This window comes from Oncorhynchus mykiss, unplaced genomic scaffold, assembly GCF_013265735.2.
Source record: "Oncorhynchus mykiss isolate Arlee unplaced genomic scaffold, USDA_OmykA_1.1 un_scaffold_501, whole genome shotgun sequence".
In the NCBI taxonomy this organism is placed as follows: Eukaryota; Metazoa; Chordata; class Actinopteri; order Salmoniformes; family Salmonidae; genus Oncorhynchus; species Oncorhynchus mykiss.
Window position 1 is genome coordinate 47,985 of NW_023493948.1, and position 19,058 is coordinate 67,042.

Sequence of the window (19,058 nt, forward strand, 5' to 3'; positions counted from 1 at the left end):
GCCATTTGCTAAGATTTCCCCCATTTTGACATGTGGAAACCTGTTGTCACTCTTACCCTGACGGGAAGCTCCAGACACTTTTTTGGTCCTATCTGAGGCATTTTTAAATTCATGTCAAATTGGCCATATTCTGAAGACACTCTTATAGTCTGCAGGGTAATCGAACTGGCCACATCTAAAGTCAAGCCACAGGTAACAGGTGAGAAACCTTGTTAAACCCTAAAAGAAAAAGAAAAAACTTGATTGCATTGAAAATAACCATTAAGTCATTCAGGTCGCAGACTCCCCTATAGGCATGGTTTGAAACCCCCTCCTGACAACTTTTTAGCGCCTGCATGTCATGCACCTTTGTAAAATCCAGTTGAAAAATAAATGACTTAAGGTAACGTAAATGACACCTAGTTAATATGAGTAGTGAATAACTATCGTATTTTTAATATTCTGCAAAAACAGCTAGTTGATGAGAGGCTGAAAGAGAATTGCAAGAATCGCGCAATTTCACAGGCGGGCCCCAAACAGGCAAATAACAAAAATAATCTCGGAACGCAGAACTCGTCGGTCGTTGTCAGTGGATTGTATTGGCGGGAAGAACAAAAATATCGTCTGCAGGGTAATCAAAGTCGCCGCATCTAATGTCAAGTCACAGGTGAGCTGCCTTGTTAAACCCTAAAAATAAATAATAACACGATTGCGTTGAAATGACTCATTAAGCCATTTGTAAGGATTTCCCCCATGTGGACCTGTTGTCACTCTTACCCTGATGGTTGCTGATATTTCCAGACACTTTTTCAGTCTTATCTGAGGAATTTTATCATTTATATCAGAATGGCCATATTCTGATGCCAGTTTAGCGCTCATTCAATGACGATTTACTACTCTTTCCCATTGAAGGCCATATTGAGGTTAAATCAATGACTGGACTTTTTAATTTATAAAAACAAATGACTATTGAAAGTGCAAGTCAGTATCGTGCATAGTTGTTCTGGTCTCTGTGGTGATTTTAGAGCGTTGTTCATATTTCTACTTTTACCGCATACACTTTAACCCGATACCCAGTTACTGTGCTGTAGTCAGGATGGCCGAGCGGTCTAAGGCGCTGCGTTCAGGTCGCAGTCTCCCATGGAGGCGTGGGTTCAAATCCCACTTCTGACAGTTTTTTAGTGCCTCTCAGGAGTCATGCTGCTCAGCAGTAATAATAAGAATGATGAAATAACAACTTCACACAGTGAAATAACAATTCATAATAAACACTCTCAAATGCAGACCTTCTGGAGCTGAGCAAAGATCAAGGTTAAATAAGAAAACAGCTGGACTTAATAACAAATGAATGAGGGGAACATTTTGTGTTATTGCATTATAATGAGTTACTGCATTATCTTTCAGTTGTTAAATTTCACTTTCTGTAGGCTATGCCTGTTGGCCCATTCACTCCTAACAAGCTTGTTTTCTTCTGTCAACGTTGTCGTGGCCGAGTGGTTAAGGCGATGGACTAGAAATCCATTAGGATCTTCCTGCGCAGGTTCAAATCCTGCCGACAACGAAAATGCATTTTTTTGACCCCTCCGGAGGTTGAAGTTTAGTCGTGTTTCTTATACCAATCGCATCCTCTCAGATCTCCGCAAGTACATAGGGATTAGTTGTCCATTTGGGATAGGACTGCAGGCCATCTATCCCACTTCACACCTTTACACACCTGGTTATCCAGCCTTCTAGCTCTATAGGCCACAGTAGCATAGGTTACAGGTTTGTAGTCAAGCCACAGATTTCAGGTGAGATCCCATGATACACTCAACAATACAACAACACGATTCTCATGAATAACCATGAAGCCATTTGCTAAGATTTCCCCCATTTTGACATGTGGAAACCTGTTGTCACTCTTACCCTGACGGGAAGCTCCAGACACTTTTTTGGTCCTATCTGAGGCATTTTTAAATTCATGTCAAATTGGCCATATTCTGAAGACACTCTTATAGTCTGCAGGGTAATCGAACTGGCCACATCTAAAGTCAAGCCACAGGTAACAGGTGAGAAACCTTGTTAAACCCTAAAAGAAAAAGAAAAAACTTGATTGCATTGAAAATAACCATTAAGTCATTCAGGTCGCAGACTCCCCTATAGGCATGGTTTGAAACCCCCTCCTGACAACTTTTTAGCGCCTGCATGTCATGCACCTTTGTAAAATCCAGTTGAAAAATAAATGACTTAAGGTAACGTAAATGACACCTAGTTAATATGAGTAGTGAATAACTATCGTATTTTTAATATTCTGCAAAAACAGCTAGTTGATGAGAGGCTGAAAGAGAATTGCAAGAATCGCGCAATTTCACAGGCGGGCCCCAAACAGGCAAATAACAAAAATAATCTCGGAACGCAGAACTCGTCGGTCGTTGTCAGTGGATTGTATTGGCGGGAAGAACAAAAATATCGTCTGCAGGGTAATCGAAGTCGCCGCATCTAATGTCAAGTCACAGGTGAGCTGCCTTGTTAAACCCTAAAAATAAATAATAACACGATTGCGTTGAAATGACTCATTAAGCCATTTGTAAGGATTTCCCCCATGTGGACCTGTTGTCACTCTTACCCTGATGGTTGCTGATATTTCCAGACACTTTTTCAGTCTTATCTGAGGAATTTTATCATTTATATCAGAATGGCCATATTCTGATGCCAGTTTAGCGCTCATTCAATGACGATTTACTACTCTTTCCCATTGAAGGCCATATTGAGGTTAAATCAATGACTGGACTTTTTAATTTATAAAAACAAATGACTATTGAAAGTGCAAGTCAGTATCGTGCATAGTTGTTCTGGTCTCTGTGGTGATTTTAGAGCGTTGTTCATATTTCTACTTTTACCGCATACACTTTAACCCGATACCCAGTTACTGTGCTGTAGTCAGGATGGCCGAGCGGTCTAAGGCGCTGCGTTCAGGTCGCAGTCTCCCATGGAGGCGTGGGTTCAAATCCCACTTCTGACAGTTTTTTAGTGCCTCTCAGGAGTCATGCTGCTCAGCAGTAATAATAAGAATGATGAAATAACAACTTCACACAGTGAAATAACAATTCATAATAAACACTCTCAAATGCAGACCTTCTGGAGCTGAGCAAAGATCAAGGTTAAATAAGAAAACAGCTGGACTTAATAACAAATGAATGAGGGGAACATTTTGTGTTATTGCATTATAATGAGTTACTGCATTATCTTTCAGTTGTTAAATTTCACTTTCTGTAGGCTATGCCTGTTGGCCCATTCACTCCTAACAAGCCTGTTTTCTTCTGTCAACGTTGTCGTGGCCGAGTGGTTAAGGCGATGGACTAGAAATCCATTAGGATCTTCCTGCGCAGGTTCAAATCCTGCCGACAACGAAAATGCATTTTTTTGACCCCTCCGGAGGTTGAAGTTTAGTCGTGTTTCTTATACCAATCGCATCCTCTCAGATCTCCGCAAGTACATAGGGATTAGTTGTCCATTTGGGATAGGACTGCAGGCCATCTATCCCACTTCACACCTTTACACACCTGGTTATCCAGCCTTCTAGCTCTATAGGCCACAGTAGCATAGGTTACAGGTTTGTAGTCAAGCCACAGATTTCAGGTGAGATCCCATGATACACTCAACAATACAACAACACGATTCTCATGAATAACCATTAAGCCATTTGCTAAGATTTCCCCCATTTTGACATGTGGAAACCTGTTGTCACTCTTACCCTGACGGGAAGCTCCAGACACTTTTTTGGTCCTATCTGAGGCATTTTTAAATTCATGTCAAATTGGCCATATTCTGAAGACACTCTTATAGTCTGCAGGGTAATCGAACTGGCCACATCTAAAGTCAAGCCACAGGTAACAGGTGAGAAACCTTGTTAAACCCTAAAAGAAAAAGAAAAAACTCGATTGCATTGAAAATAACCATTAAGTCATTCAGGTCGCAGACTCCCCTATAGGCATGGTTTGAAACCCCCTCCTGACAACTTTTTAGCGCCTGCATGTCATGCACCTTTGTAAAATCCAGTTGAAAAATAAATGACTTAAGGTAACGTAAATGACACCTAGTTAATATGAGTAGTGAATAACTATCGTATTTTTAATATTCTGCAAAAACAGCTAGTTGATGAGAGGCTGAAAGAGAATTGCAAGAATCGCGCAATTTCACAGGCGGGCCCCAAACAGGCAAATAACAAAAATAATCTCGGAACGCAGAACTCGTCGGTCGTTGTCAGTGGATTGTATTGGCGGGAAGAACAAAAATATCGTCTGCAGGGTAATCGAAGTCGCCGCATCTAATGTCAAGTCACAGGTGAGCTGCCTTGTTAAACCCTAAAAATAAATAATAACACGATTGCGTTGAAATGACCCATTAAGCCATTTGTAAGGATTTCCCCCATGTGGACCTGTTGTCACTCTTACCCTGATGGTTGCTGATATTTCCAGACACTTTTTCAGTCTTATCTGAGGAATTTTATCATTTATATCAGAATGGCCATATTCTGATGCCAGTTTAGCGCTCATTCAATGACGATTTACTACTCTTTCCCATTGAAGGCCATATTGAGGTTAAATCAATGACTGGACTTTTTAATTTATAAAAACAAATGACTATTGAAAGTGCAAGTCAGTATCGTGCATAGTTGTTCTGGTCTCTGTGGTGATTTTAGAGCGTTGTTCATATTTCTACTTTTACCGCATACACTTTAACCCGATACCCAGTTACTGTGCTGTAGTCAGGATGGCCGAGCGGTCTAAGGCGCTGCGTTCAGGTCGCAGTCTCCCATGGAGGCGTGGGTTCAAATCCCACTTCTGACAGTTTTTTAGTGCCTCTCAGGAGTCATGCTGCTCAGCAGTAATAATAAGAATGATGAAATAACAACTTCACACAGTGAAATAACAATTCATAATAAACACTCTCAAATGCAGACCTTCTGGAGCTGAGCAAAGATCAAGGTTAAATAAGAAAACAGCTGGACTTAATAACAAATGAATGAGGGGAACATTTTGTGTTATTGCATTATAATGAGTTACTGCATTATCTTTCAGTTGTTAAATTTCACTTTCTGTAGGCTATGCCTGTTGGCCCATTCACTCCTAACAAGCCTGTTTTCTTCTGTCAACGTTGTCGTGGCCGAGTGGTTAAGGCGATGGACTAGAAATCCATTAGGATCTTCCTGCGCAGGTTCAAATCCTGCCGACAACGAAAATGCATTTTTTTGACCCCTCCGGAGGTTGAAGTTTAGTCGTGTTTCTTATACCAATCGCATCCTCTCAGATCTCCGCAAGTACATAGGGATTAGTTGTCCATTTGGGATAGGACTGCAGGCCATCTATCCCACTTCACACCTTTACACACCTGGTTATCCAGCCTTCTAGCTCTATAGGCCACAGTAGCATAGGTTACAGGTTTGTAGTCAAGCCACAGATTTCAGGTGAGATCCCATGATACACTCAACAATACAACAACACGATTCTCATGAATAACCATGAAGCCATTTGCTAAGATTTCCCCCATTTTGACATGTGGAAACCTGTTGTCACTCTTACCCTGACGGGAAGCTCCAGACACTTTTTTGGTCCTATCTGAGGCATTTTTAAATTCATGTCAAATTGGCCATATTCTGAAGACACTCTTATAGTCTGCAGGGTAATCGAACTGGCCACATCTAAAGTCAAGCCACAGGTAACAGGTGAGAAACCTTGTTAAACCCTAAAAGAAAAAGAAAAAACTTGATTGCATTGAAAATAACCATTAAGTCATTCAGGTCGCAGACTCCCCTATAGGCATGGTTTGAAACCCCCTCCTGACAACTTTTTAGCGCCTGCATGTCATGCACCTTTGTAAAATCCAGTTGAAAAATAAATGACTTAAGGTAACGTAAATGACACCTAGTTAATATGAGTAGTGAATAACTATCGTATTTTTAATATTCTGCAAAAACAGCTAGTTGATGAGAGGCTGAAAGAGAATTGCAAGAATCGCGCAATTTCACAGGCGGGCCCCAAACAGGCAAATAACAAAAATAATCTCGGAACGCAGAACTCGTCGGTCGTTGTCAGTGGATTGTATTGGCGGGAAGAACAAAAATATCGTCTGCAGGGTAATCGAAGTCGCCGCATCTAATGTCAAGTCACAGGTGAGCTGCCTTGTTAAACCCTAAAAATAAATAATAACACGATTGCGTTGAAATGACCCATTAAGCCATTTGTAAGGATTTCCCCCATGTGGACCTGTTGTCACTCTTACCCTGATGGTTGCTGATATTTCCAGACACTTTTTCAGTCTTATCTGAGGAATTTTATCATTTATATCAGAATGGCCATATTCTGATGCCAGTTTAGCGCTCATTCAATGACGATTTACTACTCTTTCCCATTGAAGGCCATATTGAGGTTAAATCAATGACTGGACTTTTTAATTTATAAAAACAAATGACTATTGAAAGTGCAAGTCAGTATCGTGCATAGTTGTTCTGGTCTCTGTGGTGATTTTAGAGCGTTGTTCATATTTCTACTTTTACCGCATACACTTTAACCCGATACCCAGTTACTGTGCTGTAGTCAGGATGGCCGAGCGGTCTAAGGCGCTGCGTTCAGGTCGCAGTCTCCCATGGAGGCGTGGGTTCAAATCCCACTTCTGACAGTTTTTTAGTGCCTCTCAGGAGTCATGCTGCTCAGCAGTAATAATAAGAATGATGAAATAACAACTTCACACAGTGAAATAACAATTCATAATAAACACTCTCAAATGCAGACCTTCTGGAGCTGAGCAAAGATCAAGGTTAAATAAGAAAACAGCTGGACTTAATAACAAATGAATGAGGGGAACATTTTGTGTTATTGCATTATAATGAGTTACTGCATTATCTTTCAGTTGTTAAATTTCACTTTCTGTAGGCTATGCCTGTTGGCCCATTCACTCCTAACAAGCCTGTTTTCTTCTGTCAACGTTGTCGTGGCCGAGTGGTTAAGGCGATGGACTAGAAATCCATTAGGATCTTCCTGCGCAGGTTCAAATCCTGCCGACAACGAAAATGCATTTTTTTGACCCCTCCGGAGGTTGAAGTTTAGTCGTGTTTCTTATACCAATCGCATCCTCTCAGATCTCCGCAAGTACATAGGGATTAGTTGTCCATTTGGGATAGGACTGCAGGCCATCTGTCCCACTTCACACCTTTACACACCTGGTTATCCAGCCTTCTAGCTCTATAGGCCACAGTAGCATAGGTTACAGGTTTGTAGTCAAGCCACAGATTTCAGGTGAGATCCCATGATACACTCAACAATACAACAACACGATTCTCATGAATAACCATGAAGCCATTTGCTAAGATTTCCCCCATTTTGACATGTGGAAACCTGTTGTCACTCTTACCCTGACGGGAAGCTCCAGACACTTTTTTGGTCCTATCTGAGGCATTTTTAAATTCATGTCAAATTGGCCATATTCTGAAGACACTCTTATAGTCTGCAGGGTAATCGAACTGGCCACATCTAAAGTCAAGCCACAGGTAACAGGTGAGAAACCTTGTTAAACCCTAAAAGAAAAAGAAAAAACTTGATTGCATTGAAAATAACCATTAAGTCATTCAGGTCGCAGACTCCCCTATAGGCATGGTTTGAAACCCCCTCCTGACAACTTTTTAGCGCCTGCATGTCATGCACCTTTGTAAAATCCAGTTGAAAAATAAATGACTTAAGGTAACGTAAATGACACCTAGTTAATATGAGTAGTGAATAACTATCGTATTTTTAATATTCTGCAAAAACAGCTAGTTGATGAGAGGCTGAAAGAGAATTGCAAGAATCGCGCAATTTCACAGGCGGGCCCCAAACAGGCAAATAACAAAAATAATCTCGGAACGCAGAACTCGTCGGTCGTTGTCAGTGGATTGTATTGGCGGGAAGAACAAAAATATCGTCTGCAGGGTAATCAAAGTCGCCGCATCTAATGTCAAGTCACAGGTGAGCTGCCTTGTTAAACCCTAAAAATAAATAATAACACGATTGCGTTGAAATGACTCATTAAGCCATTTGTAAGGATTTCCCCCATGTGGACCTGTTGTCACTCTTACCCTGATGGTTGCTGATATTTCCAGACACTTTTTCAGTCTTATCTGAGGAATTTTATCATTTATATCAGAATGGCCATATTCTGATGCCAGTTTAGCGCTCATTCAATGACGATTTACTACTCTTTCCCATTGAAGGCCATATTGAGGTTAAATCAATGACTGGACTTTTTAATTTATAAAAACAAATGACTATTGAAAGTGCAAGTCAGTATCGTGCATAGTTGTTCTGGTCTCTGTGGTGATTTTAGAGCGTTGTTCATATTTCTACTTTTACCGCATACACTTTAACCCGATACCCAGTTACTGTGCTGTAGTCAGGATGGCCGAGCGGTCTAAGGCGCTGCGTTCAGGTCGCAGTCTCCCATGGAGGCGTGGGTTCAAATCCCACTTCTGACAGTTTTTTAGTGCCTCTCAGGAGTCATGCTGCTCAGCAGTAATAATAAGAATGATGAAATAACAACTTCACACAGTGAAATAACAATTCATAATAAACACTCTCAAATGCAGACCTTCTGGAGCTGAGCAAAGATCAAGGTTAAATAAGAAAACAGCTGGACTTAATAACAAATGAATGAGGGGAACATTTTGTGTTATTGCATTATAATGAGTTACTGCATTATCTTTCAGTTGTTAAATTTCACTTTCTGTAGGCTATGCCTGTTGGCCCATTCACTCCTAACAAGCTTGTTTTCTTCTGTCAACGTTGTCGTGGCCGAGTGGTTAAGGCGATGGACTAGAAATCCATTAGGATCTTCCTGCGCAGGTTCAAATCCTGCCGACAACGAAAATGCATTTTTTTGACCCCTCCGGAGGTTGAAGTTTAGTCGTGTTTCTTATACCAATCGCATCCTCTCAGATCTCCGCAAGTACATAGGGATTAGTTGTCCATTTGGGATAGGACTGCAGGCCATCTGTCCCACTTCACACCTTTACACACCTGGTTATCCAGCCTTCTAGCTCTATAGGCCACAGTAGCATAGGTTACAGGTTTGTAGTCAAGCCACAGATTTCAGGTGAGATCCCATGATACACTCAACAATACAACAACACGATTCTCATGAATAACCATGAAGCCATTTGCTAAGATTTCCCCCATTTTGACATGTGGAAACCTGTTGTCACTCTTACCCTGACGGGAAGCTCCAGACACTTTTTTGGTCCTATCTGAGGCATTTTTAAATTCATGTCAAATTGGCCATATTCTGAAGACACTCTTATAGTCTGCAGGGTAATCGAACTGGCCACATCTAAAGTCAAGCCACAGGTAACAGGTGAGAAACCTTGTTAAACCCTAAAAGAAAAAGAAAAAACTTGATTGCATTGAAAATAACCATTAAGTCATTCAGGTCGCAGACTCCCCTATAGGCATGGTTTGAAACCCCCTCCTGACAACTTTTTAGCGCCTGCATGTCATGCACCTTTGTAAAATCCAGTTGAAAAATAAATGACTTAAGGTAACGTAAATGACACCTAGTTAATATGAGTAGTGAATAACTATCGTATTTTTAATATTCTGCAAAAACAGCTAGTTGATGAGAGGCTGAAAGAGAATTGCAAGAATCGCGCAATTTCACAGGCGGGCCCCAAACAGGCAAATAACAAAAATAATCTCGGAACGCAGAACTCGTCGGTCGTTGTCAGTGGATTGTATTGGCGGGAAGAACAAAAATATCGTCTGCAGGGTAATCAAAGTCGCCGCATCTAATGTCAAGTCACAGGTGAGCTGCCTTGTTAAACCCTAAAAATAAATAATAACACGATTGCGTTGAAATGACTCATTAAGCCATTTGTAAGGATTTCCCCCATGTGGACCTGTTGTCACTCTTACCCTGATGGTTGCTGATATTTCCAGACACTTTTTCAGTCTTATCTGAGGAATTTTATCATTTATATCAGAATGGCCATATTCTGATGCCAGTTTAGCGCTCATTCAATGACGATTTACTACTCTTTCCCATTGAAGGCCATATTGAGGTTAAATCAATGACTGGACTTTTTAATTTATAAAAACAAATGACTATTGAAAGTGCAAGTCAGTATCGTGCATAGTTGTTCTGGTCTCTGTGGTGATTTTAGAGCGTTGTTCATATTTCTACTTTTACCGCATACACTTTAACCCGATACCCAGTTACTGTGCTGTAGTCAGGATGGCCGAGCGGTCTAAGGCGCTGCGTTCAGGTCGCAGTCTCCCATGGAGGCGTGGGTTCAAATCCCACTTCTGACAGTTTTTTAGTGCCTCTCAGGAGTCATGCTGCTCAGCAGTAATAATAAGAATGATGAAATAACAACTTCACACAGTGAAATAACAATTCATAATAAACACTCTCAAATGCAGACCTTCTGGAGCTGAGCAAAGATCAAGGTTAAATAAGAAAACAGCTGGACTTAATAACAAATGAATGAGGGGAACATTTTGTGTTATTGCATTATAATGAGTTACTGCATTATCTTTCAGTTGTTAAATTTCACTTTCTGTAGGCTATGCCTGTTGGCCCATTCACTCCTAACAAGCTTGTTTTCTTCTGTCAACGTTGTCGTGGCCGAGTGGTTAAGGCGATGGACTAGAAATCCATTAGGATCTTCCTGCGCAGGTTCAAATCCTGCCGACAACGAAAATGCATTTTTTTGACCCCTCCGGAGGTTGAAGTTTAGTCGTGTTTCTTATACCAATCGCATCCTCTCAGATCTCCGCAAGTACATAGGGATTAGTTGTCCATTTGGGATAGGACTGCAGGCCATCTAGTCCCACTTCACACCTTTACACACCTGGTTATCCAGCCTTCTAGCTCTATAGGCCACAGTAGCATAGGTTACAGGTTTGTAGTCAAGCCACAGATTTCAGGTGAGATCCCATGATACACTCAACAATACAACAACACGATTCTCATGAATAACCATGAAGCCATTTGCTAAGATTTCCCCCATTTTGACATGTGGAAACCTGTTGTCACTCTTACCCTGACGGGAAGCTCCAGACACTTTTTTGGTCCTATCTGAGGCATTTTTAAATTCATGTCAAATTGGCCATATTCTGAAGACACTCTTATAGTCTGCAGGGTAATCGAACTGGCCACATCTAAAGTCAAGCCACAGGTAACAGGTGAGAAACCTTGTTAAACCCTAAAAGAAAAAGAAAAAACTTGATTGCATTGAAAATAACCATTAAGTCATTCAGGTCGCAGACTCCCCTATAGGCATGGTTTGAAACCCCCTCCTGACAACTTTTTAGCGCCTGCATGTCATGCACCTTTGTAAAATCCAGTTGAAAAATAAATGACTTAAGGTAACGTAAATGACACCTAGTTAATATGAGTAGTGAATAACTATCGTATTTTTAATATTCTGCAAAAACAGCTAGTTGATGAGAGGCTGAAAGAGAATTGCAAGAATCGCGCAATTTCACAGGCGGGCCCCAAACAGGCAAATAACAAAAATAATCTCGGAACGCAGAACTCGTCGGTCGTTGTCAGTGGATTGTATTGGCGGGAAGAACAAAAATATCGTCTGCAGGGTAATCGAAGTCGCCGCATCTAATGTCAAGTCACAGGTGAGCTGCCTTGTTAAACCCTAAAAATAAATAATAACACGATTGCGTTGAAATGACTCATTAAGCCATTTGTAAGGATTTCCCCCATGTGGACCTGTTGTCACTCTTACCCTGATGGTTGCTGATATTTCCAGACACTTTTTCAGTCTTATCTGAGGAATTTTATCATTTATATCAGAATGGCCATATTCTGATGCCAGTTTAGCGCTCATTCAATGACGATTTACTACTCTTTCCCATTGAAGGCCATATTGAGGTTAAATCAATGACTGGACTTTTTAATTTATAAAAACAAATGACTATTGAAAGTGCAAGTCAGTATCGTGCATAGTTGTTCTGGTCTCTGTGGTGATTTTAGAGCGTTGTTCATATTTCTACTTTTACCGCATACACTTTAACCCGATACCCAGTTACTGTGCTGTAGTCAGGATGGCCGAGCGGTCTAAGGCGCTGCGTTCAGGTCGCAGTCTCCCATGGAGGCGTGGGTTCAAATCCCACTTCTGACAGTTTTTTAGTGCCTCTCAGGAGTCATGCTGCTCAGCAGTAATAATAAGAATGATGAAATAACAACTTCACACAGTGAAATAACAATTCATAATAAACACTCTCAAATGCAGACCTTCTGGAGCTGAGCAAAGATCAAGGTTAAATAAGAAAACAGCTGGACTTAATAACAAATGAATGAGGGGAACATTTTGTGTTATTGCATTATAATGAGTTACTGCATTATCTTTCAGTTGTTAAATTTCACTTTCTGTAGGCTATGCCTGTTGGCCCATTCACTCCTAACAAGCCTTGTTTTCTTCTGTCAACGTTGTCGTGGCCGAGTGGTTAAGGCGATGGACTAGAAATCCATTAGGATCTTCCTGCGCAGGTTCAAATCCTGCCGACAACGAAAATGCATTTTTTTGACCCCTCCGGAGGTTGAAGTTTAGTCGTGTTTCTTATACCAATCGCATCCTCTCAGATCTCCGCAAGTACATAGGGATTAGTTGTCCATTTGGGATAGGACTGCAGGCCATCTATCCCACTTCACACCTTTACACACCTGGTTATCCAGCCTTCTAGCTCTATAGGCCACAGTAGCATAGGTTACAGGTTTGTAGTCAAGCCACAGATTTCAGGTGAGATCCCATGATACACTCAACAATACAACAACACGATTCTCATGAATAACCATTAAGCCATTTGCTAAGATTTCCCCCATTTTGACATGTGGAAACCTGTTGTCACTCTTACCCTGACGGGAAGCTCCAGACACTTTTTTGGTCCTATCTGAGGCATTTTTAAATTCATGTCAAATTGGCCATATTCTGAAGACACTCTTATAGTCTGCAGGGTAATCGAACTGGCCACATCTAAAGTCAAGCCACAGGTAACAGGTGAGAAACCTTGTTAAACCCTAAAAGAAAAAGAAAAAACTCGATTGCATTGAAAATAACCATTAAGTCATTCAGGTCGCAGACTCCCCTATAGGCATGGTTTGAAACCCCCTCCTGACAACTTTTTAGCGCCTGCATGTCATGCACCTTTGTAAAATCCAGTTGAAAAATAAATGACTTAAGGTAACGTAAATGACACCTAGTTAATATGAGTAGTGAATAACTATCGTATTTTTAATATTCTGCAAAAACAGCTAGTTGATGAGAGGCTGAAAGAGAATTGCAAGAATCGCGCAATTTCACAGGCGGGCCCCAAACAGGCAAATAACAAAAATAATCTCGGAACGCAGAACTCGTCGGTCGTTGTCAGTGGATTGTATTGGCGGGAAGAACAAAAATATCGTCTGCAGGGTAATCGAAGTCGCCGCATCTAATGTCAAGTCACAGGTGAGCTGCCTTGTTAAACCCTAAAAATAAATAATAACACGATTGCGTTGAAATGACCCATTAAGCCATTTGTAAGGATTTCCCCCATGTGGACCTGTTGTCACTCTTACCCTGATGGTTGCTGATATTTCCAGACACTTTTTCAGTCTTATCTGAGGAATTTTATCATTTATATCAGAATGGCCATATTCTGATGCCAGTTTAGCGCTCATTCAATGGCGATTTACTACTCTTTCCCATTGAAGGCCATATTGAGGTTAACCTGTCTACGATATTGGTTCCCAATTGGTAATCAACCCTCCCACGTTCAGCTGAAACGGTGGCGCATGGAACGCAAAAATATTCTTAAAAATATTTAACCTCCACACATTAACAAGTCCAAGTCCATAGCTCAAATGAAAGATAAACACCTTGTTCATCTAGCCAGCAAGTCAGATTTCTAAATGTTTTACGGCGAAAACATAGCACATATATATGTAAAACCACCACCAGACACAGCTCATTTGAATAGCCAAAACATGCAATCAACAAACGCAGGATTAAAAAATAAATCGTTCACTAACCTTTTGAAAATCTTCATCAGATGACAGTAATATGACATGTTACACAGTAACATTTTTTTTTTTCAATAATATGCCATTTATATCCATAAATGTCCATTTACAGTGAGTTCACGTTCAGAAATTACTCAAAAATGCCCGCAGGAAATCTAGGTAGCGCGGCAAGGTAACGTAAATAGACATCATAAACTTTGACTAAATATACATGTTCTACATATAGTTAGAAAGATACACTGCTTCTTTATGCAACCGCTTTGTTAGATTTACTTTTAACGTTACAGAAATCGCACACTATTCAATATGCTGAGACGGCGCTCAGTTCCAAGCTACATTTCTACGTAATGTTGGAGTCAACAGAAACACAGATTTAAGCATAAATATTCCCTTACCTTCGATGGTCTTCGTTCAGAATGTTCTGGAAGGCTTCAGACTTACCCAATACATCGTTTGGTTTCAAGTCTTGCGTCTTTGTATTAGCTACTGCTAATAACATCAGCTGAAATGCACCCAAAACGTCCTCTGGTCCGGAAAAGTTGCGCATCAAAACTTCAAAATTACATATTATATGTCGACTAAACAGGTCAAACTAAGTGCAGAAGCAAGCTTTATGATGTTTTAGACACACAAAACAAACTTCAATTCAATCGGCCATCGTCTGCCCCTCTCTTGAGTGCTGGAACAAAGGAATGGCTGGGACCAATTCGCGCCCCTACGCACAGCCTATTTTCTCGTGGCACGCACTAATTTCACTCCCATAGGGTCAATTCTCGCGGGATTTGAACGATTCAAAGCTCTACTGAAAGAGGACATCTAGCGGAAGAGATAGAAAGTCTCCCCAGAATCATAACTGGTTGGGAAGGGTGGGGGCCATGACGTCAAAGTTGCTCCAACTTTCATGGCCACAAAAACTAGTTTGGAAGAATGCCTGCCCTGTGAGTTCTGCTATACTTACAGACATAATTCCAACGGTTTTAGAATCTTTAGAGTGTTTTCTATCCAATAATAATTTTTATTTGCATATATTAGCAATTGTTGACAGATTTTTTTTTCAGTTTACTAGGGGTACCCAATCTCTCCAAAGGGGGCATATGTCTGCCATATCCTAACAGGTTTTAAATCAATGACTGGACTTTTTAATTTGTAAAAACAAATGACTATTGAAAGTGCAAGTCAGTATCGTGCATAGTTGTTCTGGTCTCTGTGGTGATTTTAGAGCGTTGTTCATATTTCTACTTTTAACGCATACACTTTAACCCGATACCCAGTTACTGTGCTGTAGTCAGGATGGCCGAGCGGTCTAAGGCGCTGCGTTCAGGTCGCAGTCTCCCATGGAGGCATGGGTTCAAATCCCACTTCTGACAGTTTTTTAGTTCACACAGTGAAATAACAATTCATAATAAACACTCTCAAATGCAGACCCTATCTGAGGCATTTTTAAATTCATGTCAAATTGGCCATATTCTGAAGACACTCTTATAGTCTGCAGGGTAATCGAACTGGCCACATCTAAAGTCAAGCCACAGGTAACAGGTGAGAAACCTTGTTAAACCCTAAAAGAAAAAGAAAAAACTCGATTGCATTGAAAATAACCATTAAGTCATTCAGGTCGCAGACTCCCCTATAGGCATGGTTTGAAACCCCCTCCTGACAACTTTTTAGCGCCTGCATGTCATGCACCTTTGTAAAATCCAGTTGAAAAATAAATGACTTAAGGTAACGTAAATGACACCTAGTTAATATGAGTAGTGAATAACTATCGTATTTTTAATATTCTGCAAAAACAGCTAGTTGATGAGAGGCTGAAAGAGAATTGCAAGAATCGCGCAATTTCACAGGCGGGCCCCCAAACAGGCAAATAACAAAAATAATCTCGGAACGCAGAACTCGTCGGTCGTTGTCAGTGGATTGTATTGGCGGGAAGAACATAAAATATCGTCTGCAGGGTAATCGAAGTCGCCGCATCTAATGTCAAGTCACAGGTGAGCTGCCTTGTTAAACCCTAAAAATAAATAATAACACGATTGCGTTGAAATGACTCCATTAAGCCATTTGTAAGGATTTCCCCCATGTGGACCTGTTGTCACTCTTACCCTGATGGTTGCTGATATTTCCAGACACTTTTTCAGTCTTATCTGAGGAATTTTATCATTTATATCAGAATGGCCATATTCTGATGCCAGTTTAGCGCTCATTCAATGACGATTTACTACTCTTTCCCATTGAAGGCCATATTGAGGTTAAATCAATGACTGGACTTTTTAATTTATAAAAACAAATGACTATTGAAAGTGCAAGTCAGTATCGTGCATAGTTGTTCTGGTCTCTGTGGTGATTTTAGAGCGTTGTTCATATTTCTACTTTTACCGCATACACTTTAACCCGATACCCAGTTACTGTGCTGTAGTCAGGATGGCCGAGCGGTCTAAGGCGCTGCGTTCAGGTCGCAGTCTCCCATGGAGGCGTGGGTTCAAATCCCACTTCTGACAGTTTTTTAGTGCCTCTCAGGAGTCATGCTGCTCAGCAGTAATAATAAGAATGATGAAATAACAACTTCACACAGTGAAATAACAATTCATAATAAACACTCTCAAATGCAGACCTTCTGGAGCTGAGCAAAGATCAAGGTTAAATAAGAAAACAGCTGGACTTAATAACAAATGAATGAGGGGAACATTTTGTGTTATTGCATTATAATGAGTTACTGCATTATCTTTCAGTTGTTAAATTTCACTTTCTGTAGGCTATGCCTGTTGGCCCATTCACTCCTAACAAGCCTTGTTTTCTTCTGTCAACGTTGTCGTGGCCGAGTGGTTAAGGCGATGGACTAGAAATCCATTAGGATCTTCCTGCGCAGGTTCAAATCCTGCCGACAACGAAAATGCATTTTTTTGACCCCTCCGGAGGTTGAAGTTTAGTCCGTGTTTCTTATACCAATCGCATCCTCTCAGATCTCCGCAAGTACATAGGGATTAGTTGTCCATTTGGGATAGGACTGCAGGCCATCTGTCCCACTTCACACCTTTACACACCTGGTTATCCAGCCTTCTAGCTCTATAGGCCACAGTAGCATAGGTTACAGGTTTGTAGTCAAGCCACAGATTTCAGGTGAGATCCCATGATACACTCAACAATACAACAACACGATTCTCATGAATAACCATTAAGCCATTTGCTAAGATTTCCCCCATTTTGACATGTGGAAAACCTGTTGTCACTCTTACCCTGACGGGAAGCTCCAGACACTTTTTTGGTCCTATCTGAGGCATTTTTAAATTCATGTCAAATGGGCCATATTCTGAAGACACTCTTATAGTCTGCCAGGGTATCGAACTGGCCACATCTAAAGTCAAGCCACAGGTAACAGGTGAGAAACCTTGTTAAACCCTAAAAGAAAAAGAAAAAAACTCGATTGCATTGAAAATAACCATTAAGTCATTCAGGTCGCAGACTCCCCTATAGGCATGGTTTGAAACCCCCTCCTGACAACTTTTTAGCGCCTGCATGTCATGCACCTTTGTAAAATCCAGTTGAAAAATAAATGACTTAAGGTAACGTAAAATGACACCTAGTTAATATGAGTAGTGAATAACTATCGTATTTTAATATTCTGCAAAACAGCTAGTTGATGAGAGGCTGAAAGAGAATTGCAAGAATCGCGCAATTTCACAGGCGGGGCCCCAAACAGGCAAATAACAAAAATAATCTCGGAACGCAGAACTCGTCGTCGTTGTCAGTGGATTGTATTGGCGGGAAGAACAAAATATCGTCTGCAGGGTAATCGAAGTCGCCGCATCTAATGTCAAGTCACAGGTGAGCTGCCTTGTTAAACCCTAAAAATAAATAATACACGATTGCGTTGAAATGACCCATTAAGCCATTTGTAAGGATTTCCCCCATGTGGACCTGTTGTCACTCTTACCCTGATGGTTGCTGATATTTCCAGACACTTTTTCAGTCTTATCTGAGGAATTTTATCATTTATTCAGAATGGCCATATTCTGATGCCAGTTTAGCGCTCATTCAATGGCGATTTACTACTCTTTCCCATTGAAGGCCATATTGAGGTTAAATCAATGACTGGACTTTTTAATTTATAAAAACAAATGACTATTGAAAGTGCAAGTCAGTATCGTGCATAGTTTGTTCTGGTCTCTGTGGTGATTTTAGAGCGTTGTTCATATTTCTACTTTTACCGCATACACTTTAACCCGATACCCAGTTACTGTGCTGTAGTCAGGATGGCCGAGCGGTCTAAGGGCGCTGCGTTCAGGTCGCAGTCTCCCATGGAGGCGTGGGTTCAAATCCCACTTCTGACAGTTTTTAGTGCCTCTCAGGAGTCATGCTGCTCAGCAGTAATAATAATAATGATGAAATAAGCAACTTCACACAGTGAAATAACAATTCATATAAACACTCTCAAATGCAGACCTTCTGGAGCTGAGCAAAGATCAAGGTTAAATAGAAAACAGCTGGACTTAATAACAAATGAATGAGGGGAACATTTTGTGTTATTGCATTATAATGAGTTACCTGCATTATCTTTCAGTTGTTAAATTTCACTTTCTGTAGGCCTATGCCTGTTGGCCCATTCACTCCTAACAAGCCTGTTTTCTTCTGTCAACGTTGTCGTGGCCGAGTGGTTAAGGCGATGGACTAGAAATCCATTAGGATCTTCCTGCGCAGGTTCAAATCCTGCCGACAACGAAAATGCATTTTTTTGACCCATCCGGAGGTTGAAGTTTAGTCGTGTTTCTTATACCAATCGCATCCTCTCAGATCTCCGCAAGTACATAGGGATTAGTTGTCCATTTGGGATAGGACTGCAGGCCATCTGTCCCACTTCACACCTTTACACACCTGGTTATCCAGCCTTCTAGCTCTATAGGCCACAGTAGCATAGGTTACAGGTTTGTAGTCAAGCCACAGATTTCAGGTGAGATCCCATGATACACTCAACAATACAACAACACGATTCTCATGAATAACCATGAAGCCATTTGCTAAGATTTCCCCCATTTTGACATGTGGAAACCTGTTGTCACTCTTACCCTGAC

The 19,058-nt window shown here is 40.9% G+C and overlaps 17 non-coding genes across 17 annotated transcripts; all 17 read left to right on the forward strand.

The window, feature by feature from the left end:
* The first annotated feature begins 1,069 nt into the window (after positions 1 to 1,069).
* trnal-cag lies at positions 1,070 to 1,152 on the forward strand. The gene has a single exon. It is a non-coding gene; the product is annotated as a tRNA-Leu (tRNA).
* A 306-nt stretch (positions 1,153 to 1,458) lies between these two features.
* Positions 1,459 to 1,540, forward strand: trnas-aga. Its single transcript has one exon. It is a non-coding gene; the product is annotated as a tRNA-Ser (tRNA).
* Positions 1,541 to 2,897: 1,357 nt separating this feature from the next.
* On the forward strand, positions 2,898 to 2,980 carry trnal-cag. The gene has a single exon. It is a non-coding gene; the product is annotated as a tRNA-Leu (tRNA).
* Positions 2,981 to 3,286: 306 nt separating this feature from the next.
* trnas-aga lies at positions 3,287 to 3,368 on the forward strand. The gene has a single exon. It is a non-coding gene; the product is annotated as a tRNA-Ser (tRNA).
* A 1,357-nt stretch (positions 3,369 to 4,725) lies between these two features.
* Positions 4,726 to 4,808, forward strand: trnal-cag. Its single transcript has one exon. It is a non-coding gene; the product is annotated as a tRNA-Leu (tRNA).
* A 306-nt stretch (positions 4,809 to 5,114) lies between these two features.
* trnas-aga lies at positions 5,115 to 5,196 on the forward strand. Its single transcript has one exon. It is a non-coding gene; the product is annotated as a tRNA-Ser (tRNA).
* A 1,357-nt stretch (positions 5,197 to 6,553) lies between these two features.
* Positions 6,554 to 6,636, forward strand: trnal-cag. The gene has a single exon. It is a non-coding gene; the product is annotated as a tRNA-Leu (tRNA).
* Positions 6,637 to 6,942: 306 nt separating this feature from the next.
* Positions 6,943 to 7,024, forward strand: trnas-aga. The gene has a single exon. It is a non-coding gene; the product is annotated as a tRNA-Ser (tRNA).
* A 1,357-nt stretch (positions 7,025 to 8,381) lies between these two features.
* trnal-cag lies at positions 8,382 to 8,464 on the forward strand. Its single transcript has one exon. It is a non-coding gene; the product is annotated as a tRNA-Leu (tRNA).
* Positions 8,465 to 8,770: 306 nt separating this feature from the next.
* Positions 8,771 to 8,852, forward strand: trnas-aga. Its single transcript has one exon. It is a non-coding gene; the product is annotated as a tRNA-Ser (tRNA).
* A 1,357-nt stretch (positions 8,853 to 10,209) lies between these two features.
* On the forward strand, positions 10,210 to 10,292 carry trnal-cag. The gene has a single exon. It is a non-coding gene; the product is annotated as a tRNA-Leu (tRNA).
* A 306-nt stretch (positions 10,293 to 10,598) lies between these two features.
* Positions 10,599 to 10,680, forward strand: trnas-aga. The gene has a single exon. It is a non-coding gene; the product is annotated as a tRNA-Ser (tRNA).
* A 1,358-nt stretch (positions 10,681 to 12,038) lies between these two features.
* trnal-cag lies at positions 12,039 to 12,121 on the forward strand. The gene has a single exon. It is a non-coding gene; the product is annotated as a tRNA-Leu (tRNA).
* Positions 12,122 to 12,428: 307 nt separating this feature from the next.
* Positions 12,429 to 12,510, forward strand: trnas-aga. The gene has a single exon. It is a non-coding gene; the product is annotated as a tRNA-Ser (tRNA).
* Positions 12,511 to 16,407: 3,897 nt separating this feature from the next.
* trnal-cag lies at positions 16,408 to 16,490 on the forward strand. Its single transcript has one exon. It is a non-coding gene; the product is annotated as a tRNA-Leu (tRNA).
* Positions 16,491 to 16,797: 307 nt separating this feature from the next.
* On the forward strand, positions 16,798 to 16,879 carry trnas-aga. Its single transcript has one exon. It is a non-coding gene; the product is annotated as a tRNA-Ser (tRNA).
* Positions 16,880 to 18,626: 1,747 nt separating this feature from the next.
* On the forward strand, positions 18,627 to 18,708 carry trnas-aga. The gene has a single exon. It is a non-coding gene; the product is annotated as a tRNA-Ser (tRNA).
* The last annotated feature ends 350 nt before the right edge of the window (positions 18,709 to 19,058 follow it).